The 23,668-nt window shown below is 35.6% G+C and overlaps 1 long non-coding RNA gene across 1 annotated transcript; it reads right to left on the reverse strand.

Annotated features, from left to right (window-relative positions):
• Nucleotides 1-432: 432 nt before the first annotated feature.
• Nucleotides 433-16,803, reverse strand: LOC142087973 (uncharacterized). Its single transcript, XR_012675681.1, has 3 exons — nt 16,763-16,803; nt 15,993-16,054; nt 433-536 (listed from the first exon to the last, which is right to left on the reverse strand). It is a non-coding gene; the product is annotated as an uncharacterized LOC142087973 (long non-coding RNA).
• Between the last annotated feature and the right edge of the window lie 6,865 nt (nt 16,804-23,668).

The raw sequence follows: 23,668 nt of genomic DNA on the forward strand, positions 1-23,668 counted from the left end.
TCTGCAGACAATTACTGGTAAAGCTGCTTTGTGTGTTGGGTTTAATTCCTGGGCTGTGAAGTCATGAAATGGTGCTCAGCAGAGCAGAAAGGTGAACAGCATCCTGTTAAGTGAAAGCAAAGAGGCCATTTTACGTATGGCTCTATAAGCTGGCTAAATCAGGGGCCTGTGTCTCAAACAAAGAACACTGCTTCACAGCCACATTCCCACCCAACTAACCGAAATCACAAGCTGTAAAGTAACTTGACACAAACAATGGTTAAGCCTCTGACTTGTGGCTTGAAGCAAATTTTTTGTCAGACTCTATCTGTGGACATAATTAGTCATTTGCCAGAGAATTTCTTGGCACAGCTGATAGCCTAACACTTTTAAAAACAGCATGTATTTCTACCCATTGGGAGAAAGGTTCCAAAATAGTTTATTGTCAGAAGCCATTAAATTAAGGATATAATTGACTGAAGAGAAAGTGTTGCTTGACGGTATCAGGAACCCACTCGATACCTGCCATTTCTGGGATGCTCACAGGGGAGTTACTTCTAAAAAACAAAAAGAGGAAATAAAACTGTTAACTATTTACATGTACATAACATACCATTTATCAAGATTGCTCTAAGCCCTAAATTTGCATAATGATGTGGTGGCACTGAGCCATGCCTGGTACCTGGAAAGCCCTAGTGACTTTTCTTAGCTTTCAAAAACAGGAAAAGGAAAAAGGGCCCCTTGATTGCAACAAGTATGTTTGGAACTGAAGCACAAGTCAAGCAGTGCTTTTTAATTTCAGGCTTGTGCGCACGTATAACCTGAGAATGTGGAAAAACATATTGCAAAAATTTCAAGGACATTAGTGATCAAAGTTTTGGGCAGCGCATGTGCAGGGCACATGGGCAGCTGATGCTGCCGTGGGCCCTATACCATCCACAGGGGCAGAACGGCAGATCTGCGCTGCTCTCATTTTTGTGACTGCTGAGACAAACTTCCTAAAGAAGTCACCTAAAGAACTACCAGTTCTTGTGAAATAAGACCACACCAGAAACTCCAGACTAGCGGCAGAGCCTGCATTTGTCTTTAGAATCGTGTAGTTAATAATCACGTGTAAACTACTGTAAAACTGAAGATATTGCACAGGCGTTCTTCCTGCTAAATAGGACATCTAATTGTGATGCTAGCTATACCTATGTGATACAGTAAAATTTAGTAACCATATTAGTAGCTGATAAATGCGTTCAAACGAAAAGGGAAAAAAAAAATGGAAATACCGAAGGTAGTAAACCGAGGAAGAAAATAAGATATGAACAGAATTCAAGCATAAGATATATAAATAATTATTATGACAAAACCTAAATGATTTTATTATGACTCATATTTTTAACTTTCTGTAAAAAAATAATCTGGAATAATACCTTTCTAGTGAAATGTTTTAAAATAATTTCAAATAAGTATTTTGCAGTAAATATTACTAATCAGGAATATGTGTGCCAATATTCAAGATCTGACTAATTCTCTTTTCCTGACACTAAAGCACTATATTTCATAGTAATGACATTACTAAGTTTTAGACTTAGCAAATTTGCTGCCTTTAAAAGGACTGCATCTGACAGTAAGGTCAGATGTAAAGGCCAACTGCGAAACTCCTGATTTCACAAACCCAATGAAGAAGCTGCTATTCACATTCCTTGAGATAAAATCAAACATTAAAAAATTGTACGTGCAAACATAGACCCTTCAGCATAACAAAGTTTCATATAAAATGTTTACATTCAGAAACTATTAAAATCAAAGATTTCTCTCCAGTCATCAGACTAGAAAGACTTGACTGTTCCCAAAGAGTTAAAAAAATTCACATTATTCTGATTATCACAGACTACAATCTTTCAAGATCAAACATAAAAATTGCAATGTAAATAATACTTAATTCATCAACTTTTTAAAAGAAAAATTATCAAAAAGCAAAAGCAAGGTTATTAATTTTCAAACCATATTTGAATGAGTAAAACTGGAGACAAGGAAATATCTTCAGCAGTTTGGAATCCAGCATCCATATGACACACAAGCCATACTAACAACAATGATTATATTTGGCTTTTTTAAAAGTAGATGTCACTTGGAATAAAAATGTTAGACTACCCAGATAAAAATTTAATCATAAAACATGAATGGAATTATTTATCTTTACAAAAACATTAAATTCAGAGAAACTATTTCCTATTTATAGGATAAATGGTTTCTATATTATATAGTGTATATACTATATAACTGAGTTCCAATTTTTCTTTTCTTCATAGCCTTTGACAGAATGCTTAAATATTACAGTAAATTCGAACTGTATGATTCACAGGGAATAATCTAAATAACTAAAAAAATATTATATAACTATTTGAAAGGTTTGGCAATCCCCAATCATATAATAACACAACCTGATTCTATCATTTTACTCTTCGTTTGAATGCCTGTACTTTCAAAGATTAAAAATTGCCTCAATGAACTTATCTTAAAATACAGAGAAGAACAACTTGAAGGCAGTTATATGAAACTATTAATTCTTCAAATACTGCTAGGTAGGATTTTCAGAAGAAATTGAGTGACAGGAGCAAAAATCTCCACCATTAATGAGGTAAGTTAGATTTGAAGGATAGAGAATTTCTATACAATTTCACATAATTCTACAGTACTATTTCAGACAACTTAGATGTGAAATTAAATTCTAACCTCCTGTCTCTGTGTAAAACATAAAGATCACATTTTATTTCAGTTTATCAATCTGAAAACAAACTCTACCATCAAGACAGTGAAGCTGGACAGGATTCTAAGTACTATCATTTTTTCCCAGTAAAGGCAGTGTATACATACACACACACAAGCCAAGGGGTAGTCTGCATCAAAAAGAAAGGAAACAGAAAAAGTCAATCACTGTAATGTAACAGTACAAAAATAAGAAGACCAAAAGAAAGTGAAGAGGGAAAAAAATTATTCAGCACTGCAGAAATTAATATACAATGCTATAGTGCCAATTACAGATAGATTTCAGCATTGCTACACAGTGTTTGAAAACAAAAGTAACTAGCAAGTATTCAGGTGGACAGAGGCCAAAATAAGACATACTGCTAGTAAACAGCTAGCATAAATATTATTCACAGAAACAACTAGATTAAAAACAAAAAGATTTAGCATCTGTCTGTTGCTTACAAAAAGAACAACAGTTCATGATTTTTAAAAATTGAAATCAACATTTCTTTTACAAGTATTTAGATACTGTTCTAAATCGAGCACATTAACCAGATTGCAAAGTCATAAGTTACTTCTTCAGTGAATAAACAACAGGGTTAGTCAAGCTGCCAATCCTTTTCCCTAAAGCAGGAATATCTCATATAAGGCAACATTCTTTCTATAAGCTTTCATTTATCTTGTGCAAGGTTCATTTTGTCATTATTCATTTTGTTGTCTGGCTTCATGCAGTTATCCCCAACACGCTGAAGCAACAGCAGAAGAAAGAATGTCAAAGTAGGATAGACCAATGTAAGTTTCACCTTGTTTTCCAACAAAGAATAGAAAGTGCATCTTACAGAATTGGTCCATTTTAGGTTGACATCTCATCCTACCCATAAGCTCTAGCACAGCGGAAACTGATGGACTTGCCCAGAAATGAAGAAATACTACAAAACAGAGGACACTGCATATGCAAACAATGAAAGAGGGGGAGTCGGCAAGAATGGAGAAAGCTGAAGCAAAGGCTACATAAGGAAGGAAACAGAGTGAGCTACCTTCCTATACCTCTGCAGACCACAGAATTCTCGATCATGGACTTCATCTTCTTAATGCAAATTAACCTGGAAACTCCAAGAACGTTTTTGCTTTTTTTCAGCTGGTAAAGCATTGCCAGTTGGGCACGATCCTTTGCTTGTGTTTCATAACAAACATCACATTTTCCTACAAAAGCTTTATATTTGTTCCTGAACATACACGAAACCAGCACTGCCCTAAAAGAGCAAACCTCTAAGCAACTTCTCACTCAATGTGAATACTATCTCAAGCTGAAAACAATGCCAACTTGGGAAGCAGAACATCTGATCTCAAATGGAGAGAAATTGTGTGAGAGGATACTTCAGTATGCAGAATTACAGATAGTCATGAACAAAGGATGGCAGAAGGTGATATTCTGAAGTACCTAGGGGTTTTCTAGTTCATTTAAAGTCAGAAAACTGTTAGCCTTGCAACTCTTAATGAGGCGGAAGCTGAACAGGGCATCTTGCCTTTTAAAAGGCAAGGCTAAGTAGTGTCCACAAAATTAAGATGAAAATCATTTCCCACTTCATGTGAAAAACCTAAGACTTCAAGAAGCCAAGTACAAAGTCACATAGATTCCACAGCTTCAGGAATTCAACTCAAGTAAAAGCTAGCCAGCCCCCAAAAAAAAGCTCTTAGAGGAAACTTTTCTAGATACAGTAGACACACATTCTTTATTTAAATACAGAATAAACCAAATATGTTCTATAACCCCAAGGGAACAAACTATTGCTTTTAGAAATAGCAGAAATATGCAGGTAGAATTCTGATCTTTCTTAAACAGGCCAGAAGTTCTAAAACAGGGAGATGCAATCATACCGACCTCTTCCATCTCTCTAGTAGGACATCTCTTCTATTTGTTTTCAAGATACAAGAATAGAGTCCTATTATAGAAACACTCATCTTCCAAAAGAAGAAAATAATCAACATTTTCATATGACAAAGGACTAACCCAGCTAGTGTCTATTGTTCACATCTTTAAATCAACTCTTGAGAAGTCACTGATGGAAATTCAAGAAGAAAAATCCACTCGAAGTATAACTTGTATTAGGTTTGATGCGGTATACAACAAAATCACTGTATTTGAGAATAGACCCTGCAATGTCTATTCATTCAAGAAGCATTTCCAGGTTAAGTTAATTTGAAGAAGTGATTGAAAATTGGCTAGGGCATTGATAATGGCTAGTAATTAAGGTTTTACCCTGATGGGGAGACCAATGAATTGTATAATTCCTTGTAGTACAAATCTTGGGAATTGTGAAGGGAAACAAGGTCTCAGCAAGCTGATTTCTCTAAAGTTCATTAGTTTATACGGCAATTTATCTGACAGAGAAGGAGAACATGAGAGGAAATGCTTCAGGCAGTTCATAGGTTTTAAAATTCCAAACAGGTAATATAAAATATGCCAGATTACAGGTGAAAGTAAGTTGAATAAATCAACCATAATTATTCATGGCTTCAAACATTATTCAGTCATTAACAATGTATATTAGAAGAACATTTTGAATTAGAAGTCATGAACCAAAAAAAGATTTACATAGGGATATCTTTACTTACTTATTATGCTACTAAAATTATAGTCAGACTGGAGGAGGCAAACTAAAAAGCAAAGAGAAATTAGTATCTTGTGATTTTCTCACTAAGGAAAGAAAACTTACTTCTGCTGAAGCAGGATACGAATCACGACCATCTAGTCTGGAATAATGAGAACTTGTCACTGTCACCGAATTTTTGAGGCTCAGAAACAAGGTAAGAAAGCTAGTTATGGAAAAAGTACTCTCATCATTCTGAGGCTACATGAGGTCCTGTAAGAGCAGAAATAATCTTGTTTCTCTGAAGAAGCCAAAGCTCCTAGGAAGCCACCAATTCCTCCAGGTTTACTAAAGTTTTGCTCAACTCTGCTCACCTTCTTACTATCATTCTGATAATACTGACCACATCTATCATGAGATAAGATCACGTAATAACTATATAGTCACTTTAAGAAGTTTGTGGCACCTTATATGCAAGAACTTAGAGATTCTGAAAGCAGATAAATCTGCGCAGAAATCATTACTCAATAATTTTTCTATATAAAATACCTGATATGAAACCACCATTTTTGTAAATATATCTACTGTTTCACCTTATAGATGACTTGCAAAATAAGCCATGATTTTAATTGAGGGGGAAAATGCAAGCCTTCATAATTGCCAGTTAATGTATATTTTACTTTCTTTCATGCAAACACACATCACAAAACCAGGAACCATATTACTCTAGTATTAAAAGCATCCAGTGAATGCAACTGAAATACAAGCATTCACTTTTGGGGTTTGATAATATTAATTTTAGCAATTTTTTTACTTCAAAAAGTTTAATAATGCACTTTGTATCTAAACCTGTTAAGATCCTTGCAATGAATACACAAAAAAATAGCAAATACTGTCCTAGGTCTGTAGAAGAAAAAAATTTTAAAAATTTAAAAAAATTTATCAGATTCAATTTTCAAAATAATGTTTTCAGAGAATTACAGCCTCAGCTTCATCTGTTCATCTGAATCATCCAGCAAGTTTACACTGACGAGTAAAGCTTGTGTTTATTTGAATTTCAAACAACTAAAAATTAGCTCAAGATGCTATATTTATTTGGATCCCTACATAGAGATTTTAGTACAGTGCTATTTTGGCCTTCAGAATACAACTCCCTGTTGAAAATGTTAAACAGGAAGTTGGAAGTTTTGACAGGTGAATTTGCCAAAGAACAGAGTTAATATTAGAAGCATTTTTAAACTTCAGCTGGATGCTTTTGCTAAAGTGATTTGAAGTGAAAATGAATGTGGGCATAGCAATAGTCAGGTTTGGGTTGCCAAGTTCACATGCTGAGAACCAAAGGAGGATGCCCTTTCAAAACATTTGGCTTGCAAATGCAGGAACACAAACTGCATCAGTTTATACTCAGTTCAGATTTTAAAGATTTGTCCTCCCACATAATAACACTGACCAGCTAGATCCTGATGCATGGTTGTACAGGAAAATGTGCATTCTGTGCCTGCAATATATTAAGGATCCTAATTGTTCCACATCAGATAGGTGCTGGTTTTGTATCTCACAGATACAGATGTACTGTAATGGGGTTGGTATCAAAATACTATACAACTCTATGAGTTTATCATATGAATTTCAAGAACAGAGGTCACACAACCCATAAAAAGTCATTTGCTATTAGAATGATATAAGTCACAACGCTAGCAATATTTTTGTTGCTCATGAAAAAAAGTAACTTTAAGGAATTATGGCAGTCATATCATCCCAAATTAGTGGACAGTACCTAGTAAAACAGCAATGCAGTCAAAATTGCTCATACAGATGACATAATATTGGTCCAATAAGCCCAGACACAAGGATCTGATCTGACAACACTTTTGGAACAGAGATTCTGGTAGACCAAACTATCTTCCAGCTTGCTGAAAAGACAGCTGTTAGGTTTACACAGCCCCCATATGATCTGCAAAGTGTGTTTCATATCAAAGATTGCATTCCTGATCCACAATTTCAAACAAAAACCAAATCATTCTCTCTTAGTTTAGACAGAGATCAATATTGTCTATTTATAATCCCTGAAATAGAACTTGCACAACATAGCATAATATTGGTATTATTTGCCTCCAAAAAATTGTTTTGCTTTTACAGTGAGTGATTTAAATATCTCCAGAATCCTCCTGCCTACTCTACCTCCAGACTACAAAGATGATGACACCATTTTAGCCATTTCATTTTGTTAATATATTAAGCCAACTATGTTATTCTGTAGATCTCAAGAACTTGCTTAAGCACATTCCTGCCATTTTTTAAAAATAAAGTCACGAAAAGGCTCAAAACCAATACTTTCAGCTTTCTTGTAAAATAAGGTTTACTACAGCTGAAGCTACTTACCATTAGCATGAATAATTTTTATTGGAGTATAAATATTAGCATTCTTTGATTATATGTTTCAATCTAATTTTCAGGAAGAAAAGCAGTAGACGCTATTGCTAGAAAGAGCCTACAATAATAAAGAAAAAACTGTATCAAAGCAAACAGTGAATCTCACTGTCTCCCCAGTTGTCCTTCACCCACTCATCGCCCTCTGCCCCAAGACCTGCTCTGTGACTGTCATCCCTTCTCTTTACTCAAGCTACAAACTGCTTGGGAAGAAGCTCAGCCTTTGTTCTGAAAAAAACACTGTTATCAACAGCCCAGTTTACCCAAAGTACATTGGTTGATTTAAATCACTCTGAGTGAATGGCCTTTAAACCAGGTTCTCTACAGAAAATAAAAATAACTGTTGCATTCCATTCAAGTTTTCAAGAGAGAAACTTGATTTTAGTGTGTTTTATAGCTAATGTGGCTAATCTTTTATTATATATTAAAAATAGACACTTTGATTTAAAATCTTTTATTCTAAACCTGAAAAGGCAAATAACTATCAAACTAATTGCTTTAGAAACCATAAGAGAATCCAGACTACAGTTAGAAGCAAAACAAAAAAAGCAAAAATAAACTAGATGCACCGTAACCTTCAATAGTGAAAATGACAACTCTGTTTCAAGTGTATATTGAATAATCCAGTTAAATGCTTGAGTTCCCCTCGCAGTGCTATTAAAACCCAGAAAGCATTTCCTTCTGAAATGTTTGTTGATAGCATAGCAGCAATGAAAGACCTATGTGGAAAACACATATAACTAGTTTCTGAATATCTGAGTAATTGATTTTAGGCGAACATTAAGCTACAATTATCACCAAATCTTTTTCATAGATCAGTTTTCCACTTATTTTCATTTAACAGCAGAATATAGATGCCTGTAAATCACATGCAAGTGGCTACACTTAGGCAGTTCTGCCCCCTCCTGGTCTATTCAACATATGCAAGAGACATAGAACAAGTTACATAGAACAAGTAACTGAGCACAGCATTAACAAAATAATCAGGCTGACCATAGGCTAATCTGCTGGAGGTTAAAGGGCACTGAACTGTCCTACAATCACTTCCCTGGATTCTGAGCTATCACTCATTACATGTTTATGGATAGAAAGGGATCTTTCTAAACACAAGAGAAACACATATATTTATGTAACAGAAGTAAACTCCAGTTCTGTTTTTGCTATTGCTTTATTTGCAGAAAGATCTTCAATAATGCTTTATTTTATATTTGCTAAATTTTTTTTTCATTTAATCTGATCTAAGTTTCTCTGTGTAACCTCAATAAACACTTAGCTAATGAGAGAGGGTTTTGAGAGACAACCCCATGCTTAGATATCTGAGTAGTATCTCCTGCTTAGGTAAATTAAAAATCTGAAGTTTTACTTCATCTGATATTTTCTTTTATCCCAGCACTATGATACTGCCTTCCCATGTTTCTTCCTTTAAGATGATTCTTGTATAATTCATAAACTCTAGGCTTGTTACCCTCCAAAAAATGCAAATATATGAATATAAAAATGTCCCTCATGAGTCAGAAACATTAATAAAATTTCTTAAAACCCTCCCTCCTGGCTTCCATTATAGTCTTTTCACCTTTACCACCAGAACTAGACTGCCTGAACAAGGAAGTATTGCAGATTGCTTTGCACAATTGGGTCCTAGCAAGCACAAAAACTGCTCCAGCAAACAAGAAAGCCACAGTGAAACTCTAGGATAAGCACTGCGAAGGTATACGAGCAACATGGAAAGTCATCTGCTTTAAGCATTTTTAAGATATTTGTGCAGACTGAAAAATGATAATGGAAACTTGTAAAAATATTGCAGAATAACAAGAAATCCCTTACTTTTAAAATTTTTCTATAACAAAAAAGATTTCCTTATTTTCTGTTCCTGCTCCTCTGAAAACAACCCTAAAAAGCGATCATCTTTGGGTCTTGGCCTCTCATGGCAATCAGAGGGTTGCAGCTGACTTTAGAACCTTAATAAGATTTCATGATAAAATAAACATCTAAATCCCAAAAAGTTTGCTTTCCAAATACTGAGAATAGCTGGACAAGTGAGAGCATGTACCAGAGCAGGTTAGAACAAACAAATGTTCTTGTGGGCAGAACAAAATTCTTCCAATTTGAAATGTAAATATTCTAGTAAAAGGCTTATAAACAACTAAACAGCTCTTCAGTCATGTTTACCATATGGTCAGGAATTATGCTGAAGAGGGACTTACTTACCCCAAACTGTGAGCAGAGTCAGAAACTCCAAGTCTCACTATCATCTGAAGCACTCACAAAAGGATCAGCTCTAACCTCCCATCCCGAAGAATGGTATCTGTCTTTGCTTTTAAAGTAAACAGTCTTCATCTTATCTTTGTCAGGAATTTCGCTAGCATAGGCTATGATGGAAATAAGGAGAGGTATTGCCTCTTTCATTTCCTGAAGAATTGTTTTTAGAAAATGCTTTTTGCCATATGTAGAGGCCAGTATCTTTTTCTAGGCAAATATCAAAGCTACCGCTCTAAGAGGGAAAACCTATGTTTATACATATAGATTCACAAGCTACTCACAAGTTCTACTGCAGTCAGCTGTAGGACTGAACAATACTAATAAGTTTAGAGGCACTTCACACTGACGTAATGAAATATTAGAAAATATTAGAATATTTTAATCAAACATTAGCATATTCTGATTTCCTGCATAGTAAGTTTAGAATTAATTCATTTCAAAGTTCCATTTAAATTCCAAAGAGATATAATTTTCCCACTCTGGAGACAGAAGAATTGCTTTGACCATACTCTGTTATAATTTGAGTTTATCGTGCCGACTTACAGGATTCCAGAATGATTCCACACTAACTAATTACACACCTACCAACTACTGTCCTTTTCTAGCTGTTTTACCTAGGCAATTACTGACTGGAACATTCTGAGTATCCTGCACTGCTCTTTCTTAGAGATGTACTCACAAGAAGTTTAAATCAGATTGCTCAGATTTCAATAAAAATACAGTCACAGAAAAGTGGGGGGACATTTTCATCTCTCTGTAAGTGCACTACTAGGAGAAAACTCTATGATGAAGGGAGTAGTAGCCACCAACTTTAAGAAATGTAACCCTTAGTTAAAAAACACCTAAACATTTCTTGGGAGCAAGCTAATGCATCCACAGCTGTAATAACTTTGAACCTGGCAGAAAGAAAATCCAGAGATCCAAGAGATACCATTTCTTGGCATCCAGTTCAGCAGAACTAGCTGTTAAAATCACAGGTGGATCTGAAACAGGCTGTTAAAAAGTCACATCAGCAAACTCGGTTCTTTGCCGCTATTATGCTCCCTTTCCAGGTCATCTCTCTTTCGCTTGGTGGCACTTGTGGCATCCTGCCACAACCTAGTCAGTCAGGTTCAGATCCACAAATCCCGTTCCTTGAGCTCACACCAGAACTGACTGTCAGATTGGAAGCATGGTCTTGACATTTGCTATACACAATTATTGTTGTTCCACACATGTAAGAAATCATCATTGCCACCTAAAACATCAAAGACATGCACACGTTATCTGACAATCTAACATCTGTAAGTATATAACAGTTACACTCTTGACCAATGGGGAATAGCCAGCACAATTATCACACTAGAGTTTTATTGTTCCATTTTTCAGTAATTGTTCATATGTGTACTTGGACTATGTTTCTGCTCAGAAGTGTTTAGATACTTTGTACAATAATACATTTATCATCTCTCATACATTATATCTGAACATAACCAGTGTGCCCATGCACTCCACTGGGATTCTGAACATTCATTAACATTCACAATACACTTTGAGGATAAAGAATGTTGTGTCATTACTATTGTCTATCTTTTAAATGAATAGGTAGCATATGATATGAGCTTTCTGGTCCATTTCCCCCATTAATATACTACTTTCTCCTATGGCTGTACGATTTAAACGAGTTATTTTACAGTGTTACTAGTTATTTTACCATAGAAGCAGCTTACTGCCTCTACTGATTTGGCAATTCAGCAATTTTAGTATCTCCAGCTAAAAAGAAAACCACCAAAAAGAAAGGAAAAGGAGGAGTTTTCTTCTCTTCAATTAGGAAGATTCTAGTATTCTGCTTTTGCTGTATGCATTGATGCAATAACTCTATATAGGTGATGACAGAGAGTCTCATTCTCTGTTCCCGGCAGACCTTTGTTCCACTATCTAGCAGGGTCACTTTCTGCAATTCCAGTCAATGCTTCTATCATTGTACAAAACCTTTTTAGTACACAAGATTTTCTCTTCCTATTAGAGACTTTTCTCCGGCTTTCTTTTATCACTCCCTCTCACCTCTCTGCCCTCAGCAACTCACTACCTCTTCTGTCCAGGGAAGATCCAGAAACCTCTCCTTGGTTCAGAGCTCTTCATCGCAAGAGACTATAACAAATCACAGCTACGTAAGTCTATTCTTTATAAAAATCCTCCAACCTGCTACTGCTTTAATCTTATCTAAAGAAAGCCCCTCAGAAAAACACTGCTCCTTCCAGCTGCCTTCTCCTATTAAGGGTCTATAACATCTCTTACCCACTCATAGAAGGTGCAGCTCTCTGCACTTAATTTATTGGGAAGAATCTAGGCTTTGACCAGAGATGAGATCTGAAAGTCAGAAAGGGCTTCCTGTCAGTTTTTTTGTTGGAAAGAAATACAGCATTTTGAAATCTGAAGTTCTTAGTCTGATTTGGATGTGCCTCCATCTGTGTTCTTCAGCAAGTTAGTGAGCTTCTTACCTCCATTTTTTCTATCTTTAAAAACAAACAATAGTACACATACTAATAATTAATGCTTGTCGGTGATTATTTAATTATAGGATAGGTCTGAACCTGCATTGTTTGCTCTAAATCCACTGCCTTCAAAATCTATTGCAAATTTCAATCAAAATTAAGAGGGAAAGACAAAAAGATTCTCCAGGTTTTTGAATAGAAACTCATCTTTACAAAAAATGTGACATAGTCACAATGGTGGCAAAAGACTCGAACACTTTTTGGGTCAATGAAAATTAACTTTAAAAGTTTTTACTGTAATGTTAAAAAAAATCTTTCCATATATATATAGTCTAATTTGTTAATTTTATGCTTCTTATAGCAAAAACAGACATAATCACTCTGCCTTTGGGGGTTAACAGAACCCTTGCGACTACTTGTAACCATGGAAATATAAAGAGCTAGTCAGAGCCCAACATCAAACTAACAGAGGTGCTGAGAGACAGAAAATAGATATATGATGAATTTGCTACACATGAAAGCTAGCTGAATCTGCACCAACTGCATTAACAACATAGAAAGCAAAGCCCACAAAGCCTTTTGAATGCTTAAAAGCATACAGCATTTACTATGGCTTCTCACTAAAGATAAAGGGAAATGCCTTTAAAGGTTTGTTTTTAAAGCACTGAGTGCATCTGAACTAGTTTAAAAGCAGAGGTAAAATGAGGTAAAAATGGTTACTATCTGAATAGGAACAGTAACAATACGCATGAAAAGACTAAAAAAGGCCCCGTTGAAGAAGAAGGGTTTTCTTAGACTAAGATTGTAGTTATGGAGATAATGCAACCAATGGCCAGTGACATCTGAGTTAGCCTGTACCAAGCATCATCAAGAATGTTTTCTCATCTTCTGGAGAAGGCCCCAAATTTAACAGACGCAGAAACACTCAAAACAAGCAATCACTCAGCTGATGATTTCTGACCAAACTATCTGCCTTATAATAATAAGGCATGTGCATATTTAACTGCCTTCTCTGTGACAGGCCAAACCCACAAAACATAGTTTAACCAGTCACAATTACAATCCTTAAACATAGTCATCCTCAAAAAGAGACACCTTTGAAAAAAAAGAAAACATATATTCCTTGCTGTAATAAGCAAGCTATGACCAACGGCAGAAGAAAAATCTTTTCAATAATACGTTTCAACAAATTACATCTACTTGGAAAATAAAATTATGAATATACACAGCAAAAAAATACAACATATGTGCACATTACTCACATTACACAGGTGTGCAATGACTCAAAAGAACCAAAATGTGTCAGCATGATCAAACTGATACTCTCTCACTCTTACAGCATTAGCATCATTAGACAAACTGATCAGACCTCCCTCTTCGCCTTTCTTCTTTTCTTTAGCCCAGTGATAACTACAGAATCAGAACTCTGTTCCAGTTCCCCTTCTGGCTTCAGGAGGGCCAAGCTCACCTCCAAGCCAGCAGTATTTCTGAGGCACAGTAATTTATATGCCCGGATGATCCAAATGACAATACCACCCTTCCTAAAATGAGCTCAGCACAGACTTGTATATAAGCTTTAAAATCGTGCAATGAAGGCATATAGATCCACAAGGCTTATCATCCTTAAGGAAAACCTGGTTTGCCCTTTCTTTTCTGTAGGTTCATAGGATTCTACATAGCATGTGAGATATGTCAGCTTTACTTTCCCAGGGACAAGAAAAGAATGATAGATTAGTTCTGCAGACTTTTATGATAAACATCATTTTCTTGTCTTGTCCATTTGTCTATTTGTCTTCTATGGAAGCAAAGCACAGACCTTTAGGTCATAAATATATTGCAGATTTCTGTCAGCACGACTGTGCTGACCAGGGTTGTAAATAGTTGAGGTATTATTTAAATACAATTCCACTTGTAGTTGTACTTGCAAAAAAAGTTAATAAAACGCCTTAGACAAGATGCTGGGAATCCCAGACACCAAGTTATAACTCAACACATGATTAGGACTAATTGTATGCCAAAAATAATGAGATCTTCTGGGCCTATGTTAGCTGAATGAAATACACATTCACTGTTTCTCACATGCATGATCTGCTGTTTCACCATACTACCATCTGTTTTCCCCATTTAACACAATTGTTTTTCAAGTCTTCATAAAATTTTAAATTTAGGATCAGGTTAATGCCATGAAAAATTAAGATATTGTCTGGAGAACATTTTCTTGCAATTTCTTTATCATCTTATTTGAATCTTCAGTTTCAGAGCTACCTTGCATTTCTTTGCAGATATGCTCAGTTAAGGGTACATTAATTACATCAATTATTTTCAATTTCATTATAATGTCTATGGAAATCTCCAAATCCTATACTTAAGCTGTAACATTTTAATCAGGATAAAATTTGAAGAAATCCCATTGTCCATGCTTGAAATGAATTATACAGATAAAATACTACGTATTATGGGCTTTCAATAAAATAGCAGTTTCCAAGTGCCTATTTTTTTTTTTTAAATTGGAATGGGTTCCTATGCTGCTTAAACACTTTCAGAAATATTACCTCTCTATTTTGCTGGTACAGTATCTGGCATACTACAACCCACTCCTAATGAGAGTTACTACAGCACTATGCTAATTACTGCAATACCAGCAATGTATTAGAAATATTACATGAAAATACGGTTTATTACAACACCCAAATGGATTCCATAGGGTTACATGAGATGTAACTTACAGCAGAATGCATTTCTAGTGTTCCAAGAGAATCTTGGCTACCCTTCATACTTCCATTTTGTGTGTGATGAATTTTTTTTTTGAGTCGTATTTGGGAAATCACTAATTCAATATTTGTGAGAAATACCAAATGCAATAGGTAGAAATGTTTGAACAGAAGCCAAGTAATAGAAGTCTGTTTTTTACATTAGTGGCAAAACCTTTATATTGACTAATTAATATAATTACTGATTATCTTAAATTATTATTTGTGGCATTTTAGCCTTTTATCCTCTGAACCTCAAGCTAGTACCTAATATCACAAACAAAAAGACAACATAAAAAAAGAATTAGGTGTACCACAACAGAACACCAGCAAAAAGAGCATGACAATGATTTGCATTTTTATCTTATATTTCAGTGGAGAATCTTGAGAGACTTAAAAAATATTAAAAAGGATGCTCTGAAGCAATACCCAAAGTAAAATAATATTATCCCCATTAAACTACAAATAAACAAAAGGTCAGAGACCCAGATTCAGAAATGTTTAAGTAAATAATTCACTCTGAAAAGAAAGGATTTGGTCTGAAGTAACTTCACAAGTCTGTGGATCTCTTCTTCTGTGTCCTAGGCATGAGATTGCCCTATAACTTTTAGCATGGGTAGCAAATATTTGTTTACTAAATAGGTATGTACTACTAAAATACAAAAGGAGCCTAATTGTCCAATGACAACTAGGAGCACTGGCAATCTTTCAGCTCTTTTTGTGGATTGCATTTCATTACTCACTAATAACTTGATCTGCATACTCACAGACACTGTCTTTGGCTTGAACAACAGCTTTGCATCCAGTTCCCAACACAACACATAAAAACCTGAAAGACACACACAAGAACATTTCCTTCTTTCACCAAAGACCTGATCCAGAGATCACTTAGGGGAGTCTTTCAATTGACTTAATGAGATGTAGATCAGATTTCTAAAAAGCAGACATTCAATTCATGATTTCAGCAAAGTGTATGCTGTAATGAATATATTTATCCACCTTTACTAATCCTTTCATGCTTGGCATTTATACATGCAGTATATCTTCTATGTTTTTTTTCATAGATTTTGTAGTCATGTAACCAACAGCTGATATTAAACCATAAACAATACATGAGAGAACAGTCATTAAAATCTGGAGTAAAAGGACCTGATGAAACTGTACTTCCAGTGGTTATATTATATTTAAGTAAAATTATACTAGGGATGATATAGGTCTTATTTATGACAGGCTTAGCATTTTCCAAGACAAAATTAAAAGAATTATGTAGGAAAAACTGTACACTACTTTATGCCATCAACATAATTAAGTATGACACAACATAAGGATTAGGGGAGCAAACCCAAAGAAATTCAAAATAATTGGCTACCTCAAGCTGCTACTTCCAACTTGGAGTTTAAATTAATTAAAAGATCAAGTTTAAAATAACAGTAGAAAAACACATACCTAACAGGATGATTACTCTCCTAAAAGGTCAGAGAAGACTTTTAGCATAAAATTTGTTTTCATAGAAGGAAAAGAGTTCTAGATATCATACCAACTTTGACACGGAGGCAGGCTCAGCTTGGTTCAGCTCTCTGACTGAGAGCCTGCAGGAGGAGCATGTGAAGAACCACTGAAGAGGATTTTATTTTGTTGGGTGTTGCAAGTTCGTCTGTCATTAAGTTGTTAAGACTCGCCTGTAATCTTATGTATTGCTTCTCAATCTCTGGTCCATGCGTTGATCCATAGGACACCTGAAGACGATACAAACCTTTTAAATACACATAGACAACTTCCCACACATCCAAGCAAGCAAAGAAATGGCAGTGGAAATAAACAGAGTAAATGAATACACAAAGTATCTTAAATTTCATTAGCTTTATGTGAAAATCTGGACAAGAAGTGCAACTGACCACTGGCATTTCTTGATTAAAAAAAAGGCAGGTTTTTGTTAGTTTATTAAAATTTGTTGATCAACATATCCTCGAGAAATCTGTAGCACTCAGAGCAAGCCATAACCATCTGCTTAGACTGCACCACCTGCACTGCCCTGGGACTGTGAGGCAGCCTCCTGGCCCCTTATTTATCTGGCAACAATGAACATTTTAGTCTTGCTCCTTCCACTCACTCTGACTGACTCCATGTTCAAGCTGCATTATCACAATTTCAAGAAACTTCAACAGGACTGACTTAAGAACAGTATGAGTATTATCCAGACAAGTCCTCCTATTCCCTTCTTTGCTTGTCTCCAAACACATGTTCATGAATGAGTGGATAGGTCTATGGTATGTCTAAGATGAATAGTATAACAGGTCATTTTCATACTCTTTGAACTGAGAATTTTTGTCTGAGAACTAGTGTTTCTTTCAGAAGTTAAAAGAAAAAATAATTGCTTGTAAAGAATAGAAAAATAATTTATATTAGTAGAAATAATTTCATAAAGGCCCTAATTTTCAGGTTTATGGCCACATATGGAAATAGAAACATAAAATGGGTATCAAAGAAGTGCAATATACAATAATAGTTAAAATTTATGCCACTCCCAGTGACATGCACGTAATTAATAATCAGATTTCTGAAGTCACTGAGGTGGGTGTGGAGAGGGTGGGACCTGTATCAGATGTGGTAGCTTTGCTTCAAGTACAGATTTACTGCAATGCAATACGGTCAAGACTCACGGCAAACTTCATTTCATGTGACTTGCAGACTCAGAAGCACATACTACACGCAGTAAAAAGCAGACTGGGACTCTGGGTTCCCTCTTCAAGATCAGTCAGTCCAGGACATCCTGGAGCTGCAGTTGTTTGGGCAACTGCAGGAGAAACAAGTGGCTGATGCAAGTCCAGCATGAAAGTGGAGCTGAATGACTGTGTGAATGCACTGTGAGTCATATGATGCAGAACCTCCTGGCTACCATTAATGGTGAAAAAGTGGAGATTAAAGTCCCCTTGTTTTCCTTCATTAAATCCCTCCCATTAAAACCCAAGAGATTGTAGCAACAGCCAGAATCCATTTAGTATGACATTGGTGCTTAAGATTTCAACAACCAAGGTCAGCTAAACATACAAAACACAATGGATGCCAGTTCACTCATGCGTGAAATAAAATGTTCAAAGAAAAGTAGCTTTCTACCTTTCCTAGCCAAGTTTTGCTGCTGAGAAAAGAGTCAAATTACTCTTCTAGCACCTGCACTCATCAGTGTGACATTCTGGTACCTCCCAGCTTCACTTCCCACTCTTCACATACTCTAGTGCATAGCTCCTGAGCATGCAAGTGAGGCGACTACATCAGGGCTCAAGGGCCAGTGGGGCCCAGGGATGGTCTACAAAGATGGGGGAAGACAGGGAAAAGCATTGCAAGCTGGCTGGACAGGTAGCTCCACTTCTAATTGTGTACAAGGGTCCAATGCCTGCCATACCTCAACAGTGCCCACATTTTGTCCTTTCTTCTCAACAATCTTTTTCCCAAGCATCTTCAGGCGCAGGTGTCTTTATCTTCTGTCATGACTATTTTGTCATTTTTTTAGAGCTGACTGAGATTTATAAACCACAAAGATGGAAAAGACTTTCCTCTTTGCATGAATGGATAGATGAAGTCCTGGGACTTTATGGCAATAGGCAAACTACTTGGTAATTGCTAGATTTTGGAATTAAGTTGCAACTTGGCATCCATTTCATGCTTATGCAATGTAAATATTTCCAAGTGAATCTAAATCATGTATGTAGCTTGTCTTTGTATATAATTAATTAACACATACTGTCTTTTCTGTTACTTGCGCTAGTCGCTAGAATTTATCCCCAACATACGTTACTATGGATTCCTTTTTGTTGCCTTTTTCAGTCACTGAAATGGCACATCCACTTTATGGCATATGCTGTAGATATATATTTTGATCACATCACAGCAAACATTACTGTGGACTAACTTTAATGCTGTTGATACACTGACCTTTTTTTTAACATGAAATGGACAGCAAACGTACATGGGAAGAGACAACACACCAAGATGGAATATGAGTGACTGAGCACAACTATGAGAATAAATTTTACAGGATTATGTTAAGTATCCTTTAGACTGTAAAGATGTCAGCTAACGTAAAACTCTAATGTACCAGCTGCTGTCCAAATAGATCACAAAATGAAAGTCCCCGTGCTGAGCTTAAAATAGAGCAGCTGATGAGTAAGATGCTCTCTCTTATATAAACTTCACATTTCATGCACTAAGACTTTTCATTGTCAAATATTCCTGGGGTTGCTATTTTCCATGAAAAATCTGCAGCAGAACAAAAGCACCAAATTGTTTGACTTTTCAGGCTTTAAAATGCAGTTGTTATTTTCATGCCACACAGAAACTCCCTTCTAGTCTGCTTTGTGATTCATGTGTTTGCTGAATAACTTTCCTGGAACTCGGAACAAGCGGGAAACCTTCCCTAAGTACTTCCTGTCTTTCTACATGTACTAATAACAAGACGGAGTCCTCCCACCTTTCCCATTTACAACACGTCAGGCACACCTACTGGTTGATATACCCATAAGCCTCAGAAATAGTCTGCTTTTGCTCTGTTTTTAAAATAGCATGCATTTTCTCTGGCAACAAAAATGTTGTTTCTCTAACATTAATATGTATCAAAGCAATATTAATATACTAATTGACTAATTGTCTGTAAACAATGGAGAAATCATAGCCCACTGTGAACATAAAAGATGCACTGCTCTTTCTCTTTAAAAGATGGTACCTGTCTACACCTAATCACAACGTTGAAAGCATGTCACCTTAAAACACTGTCAGGAGTGTAGAAATATGTAATGTTGAGGGGAAGTACAACCTATGTCATGTGCTTAACCTTGCAGGCCTTACTTCAAATGCCTAGTGGAATCAGTATGAAATCAGTGCCGAATTTTGACTGTGTAAGAATTAAGTAAAAACTTCAGAATAGGGTCTAGTATATTTACAAGATGAAATGCCCGAAAAAAAAAATCACAGTCACATTACAAACAAAAAACCACTGCCATATTATAGCCTGTCAATCTGGAAATCCTAAAAGAATGGATTCAAATTACACCATCCTCTAATAAAACCATGGATTGTTAAGCGATCTGCTTTTATTAGAGCTATCAGCACTAACTGAAAATAGAATCAATTTTAAATATTTCATAGCTTCTTTTCAGAATATGAGTCCTAAGCATCATGTTATCCTTGTATTTGGAAAACAGCTAAAATGTTTTGTGTAACTCATACAAAAAAATAACCAGAGATGCTGAGTGGCTTACCAAACTCTTTAGAAGGCTGCCAGCGAGGTACTCCTGTTCTAATTGCGGCTTTGCGTCTGACTTAGTATGTGGGTGTAACCCTGGCCAACTCATTTAATCTCCAGGCCTGTTTTTCCGATCTGTAAAAAGGGGGATATTATACTTATTTAATTAACACAGTCTGTGACTGTTAATTAGTTAAAAAAAAATTACTCTTCAAATATTTAAATGACATTTACAATTCCAGCTATCCCTTTCTGTTCAACTGATTCTGCTTCTTACTTACCCCTTAAAACAACCAAATCAAGGCTGGTTGAAAAGCTTTCTCTGTTCATTTCATTACCAAAAGAAAAGTCGTCTTGTTGCTTTTTTCCCCTCACTGATTCTTACCCTCATTTCAAGTCAAAGCTGTATATGTACTGCCTTGCTCTGGCTATTCTGTGAAATTTAGCTTACAGATTTGACAGATTTTGCTATTCTTAAATGAAGCTTTATTCCAATAATAAATTAAGCTTTACTCCACCATAGGAGTGTTGTTACTCTCCTGAAATGCAGCAACTAATGCCTAACAGATTTTTTTTCAGTGTTCTAAGACAAAGATTATCTTTCTCATACCACTGTTCAAGTGAAGCTGCCATCACTCTTATAAGGATGCAAGACAGATAAGAAGAAAAAAAAAAAGAGCTATAAAAGCTATAGCTTTCCTTGCTAGTAAGAAACAGATTAGTCTTAGTCAAAGATGCAGTTGCCAATGGACCATACAAAATTTGAACACCCCCTCCCAAGAAAAGGCAGTAAAACTCCATCCTGGATCTTAGTGTCCTCAACAAGTCTTGAAGAAATGCAGCCAACAATTTCAAGAGTGTCTTTGGTCTAATTCTCTCCTAACAAAATGGCTTCTAGAATTTTTTAGTATTTTTTGTGTGGGGAGGCAAGAATCTTACACCAGCTAACTCTAGGTTTATACACAATGCGTAAAAAAAAAGAAAGCAATATGGTGTTGAATCAAAATTACTCCAAGAATGGATACAGATTTTTTTTTATCAACAAAAATGGTAAATAAAACTTTAGTAAATACTTTCACAAAATTTTAGAAAAATGCAAAAAAAAAGTAGGAAGACAAGCCCCTAGTGGAAAAATGTTATTTGAAAAGGCTGTAACCTTCAAGATTTTTCATTTAAGATATTTTATTCACTAGAATTGTATTAACATATTTAAAATTTACCATCTCTCCTTCAAGTTCCGACTTGCAGTCTCTGAAAACCTAATTAAATTCCATATATTTTTAATGAAGTAAAAGCTCTGAAAGTGCTTCGACCTCCATTAAGTTTGAATCCAGATAAAGATAGAAATTTTTCCTCCTGAGCCTTCCATAAAGACTGAAAAAATATTGCAGAGAAGTACTTAGAATTTCTTAACTCCCTGGCTTTAGCCTCATTTTCCTCATTAGATTCTTCTTCCTGTTCTTGTTATGTTGCCAGATATTGGACTGCCAACTCTTGTGAGTTCCTATTGAGTCTCAGAATATTAATTGCTGTTCTTAGAGACCACAGGGCTGAAATCAATGCATTGTATAAGAATCTTCTCTTTTTTTCTGAAACAAGCTTCTAGCCCTTGAAATTATGAGAAGGGTTGTGAGGATGAAGAAAGGATTTTAAAAAGCTCAGAAGGAAGCAGGCATATGAAAAAGTCAACATTTATTGCTTTATGATTTTTAATGCTCGAATTTGGAAAGATTGTGGTAGGACTAAGTATACATTCTTTAAAGTAACAAGTGTTTATACAAACAAAAGCAGAAAAACCTAACATTCCTCTGGCTTAGGTGTTGTAATATCTCAAGAATTTGAAGAACCCTGAAAAGAATGAGTAAGCAATAGCTCATTAAGACAAAACTTTTGTTTTGAAGAGGTTTGAGCCAGCCACACATGGGCTGTGACAGACTACAGTAAACAGATCACTATTGTGGTTTTTTTGCATCAGTCTGCAAACAATACCAAACCATAGTTTCCAGTTTCTTCTGTCCTTGTAATTGGGTTGAAACATGGCACCAGCTTTGTGTAACAGGGTGAGAAATATGGCTCAGTATGTCTCTGGGATTTTTAAAATATAGACAGAACAAGAAATCCAGGTATTCAAGTTATTAAGTCTTGCTAATTTTCTATGAGCTATAACTTCTCCTGCTGCAGGTAAGATCATAGCTTGTATGCCAAGAATCAAATGGAGGAAGAGATTGGATAAAAGGGTAAGACAGGCAAGTTAATATTCCATGGCTGAAAACCTATAAACAAAAAGCAGCTGTTTGAAATGCTGTAAAACTCCTGGATCCACAGTTAGGTGCTCAAACATATAGCACATCTTGGCCATATTTTGGAAGATGTTAAAAAACAAACACGTAAAATACCATCTCCAAACTATTTTACGAAAACTCACGCGACAAAGATTCACAGATTTGTGTTCCTCCATATCTCTAATTGGGGTCATGATTCATGTTTCAGAGAAAACACAACTAAAACATCAAAGAACTAACTTGGCAGGTTACTTCTGAACATCTGTAGTTGTTTCAGAGATATACCCAGGACTGTTTGAAGGCAACCCCCCCAAAACAAACAAACAAACAAAATATCAGTTTTGGGGCTATCGTTTGAGAAACTAGAGTCCTTTTTGTGCATGTAACTAGATATCTAGATTAAAAAAATTAATTAAAAATCACAGATTTTAAAGTGAAACCACTGACACATAGCCTTATTATACCTTAGGTAGGCTGCATTTAATGAAGATCATACCCGCTACTCTTCTTGACACAAGGTCAAAACCCAATGACCAGGAAAGTGGTTACATGAATACTGTAAGGAAAATCAATTGGTTGGAATGTAGGCTAGTTGTTCCAATATTCTATTAATAAAACACTATTTTCAGTACAATAACCACATAGCATACTTTCTTCCTGTTTTTAAATCATAATTTTAAGCCAGAAATTAGTCTAAATTCTGGTGTTTAACCATGGTGTAACCATTAACACATTAACATAGTTAAGAAGGCAGCTAAATTTCTGCTTAAGACCTAATTTACTACCTTCTTTAAAAAAAGCATAAAATCTGAAAATTAATCAGGTCACAGTCGATTGAATGCGGAAATGCTTTCGCTATTGTATCAGACACGCAGTGCCCTGAGCAGAGCACACAACTGAGCTCGTCCTTCTAGCAGGTTCCACA

Source organism: Calonectris borealis, chromosome 14 (assembly GCF_964195595.1).
Source record: "Calonectris borealis chromosome 14, bCalBor7.hap1.2, whole genome shotgun sequence".
NCBI lineage: Eukaryota > Metazoa > Chordata > Aves > Procellariiformes > Procellariidae > Calonectris > Calonectris borealis.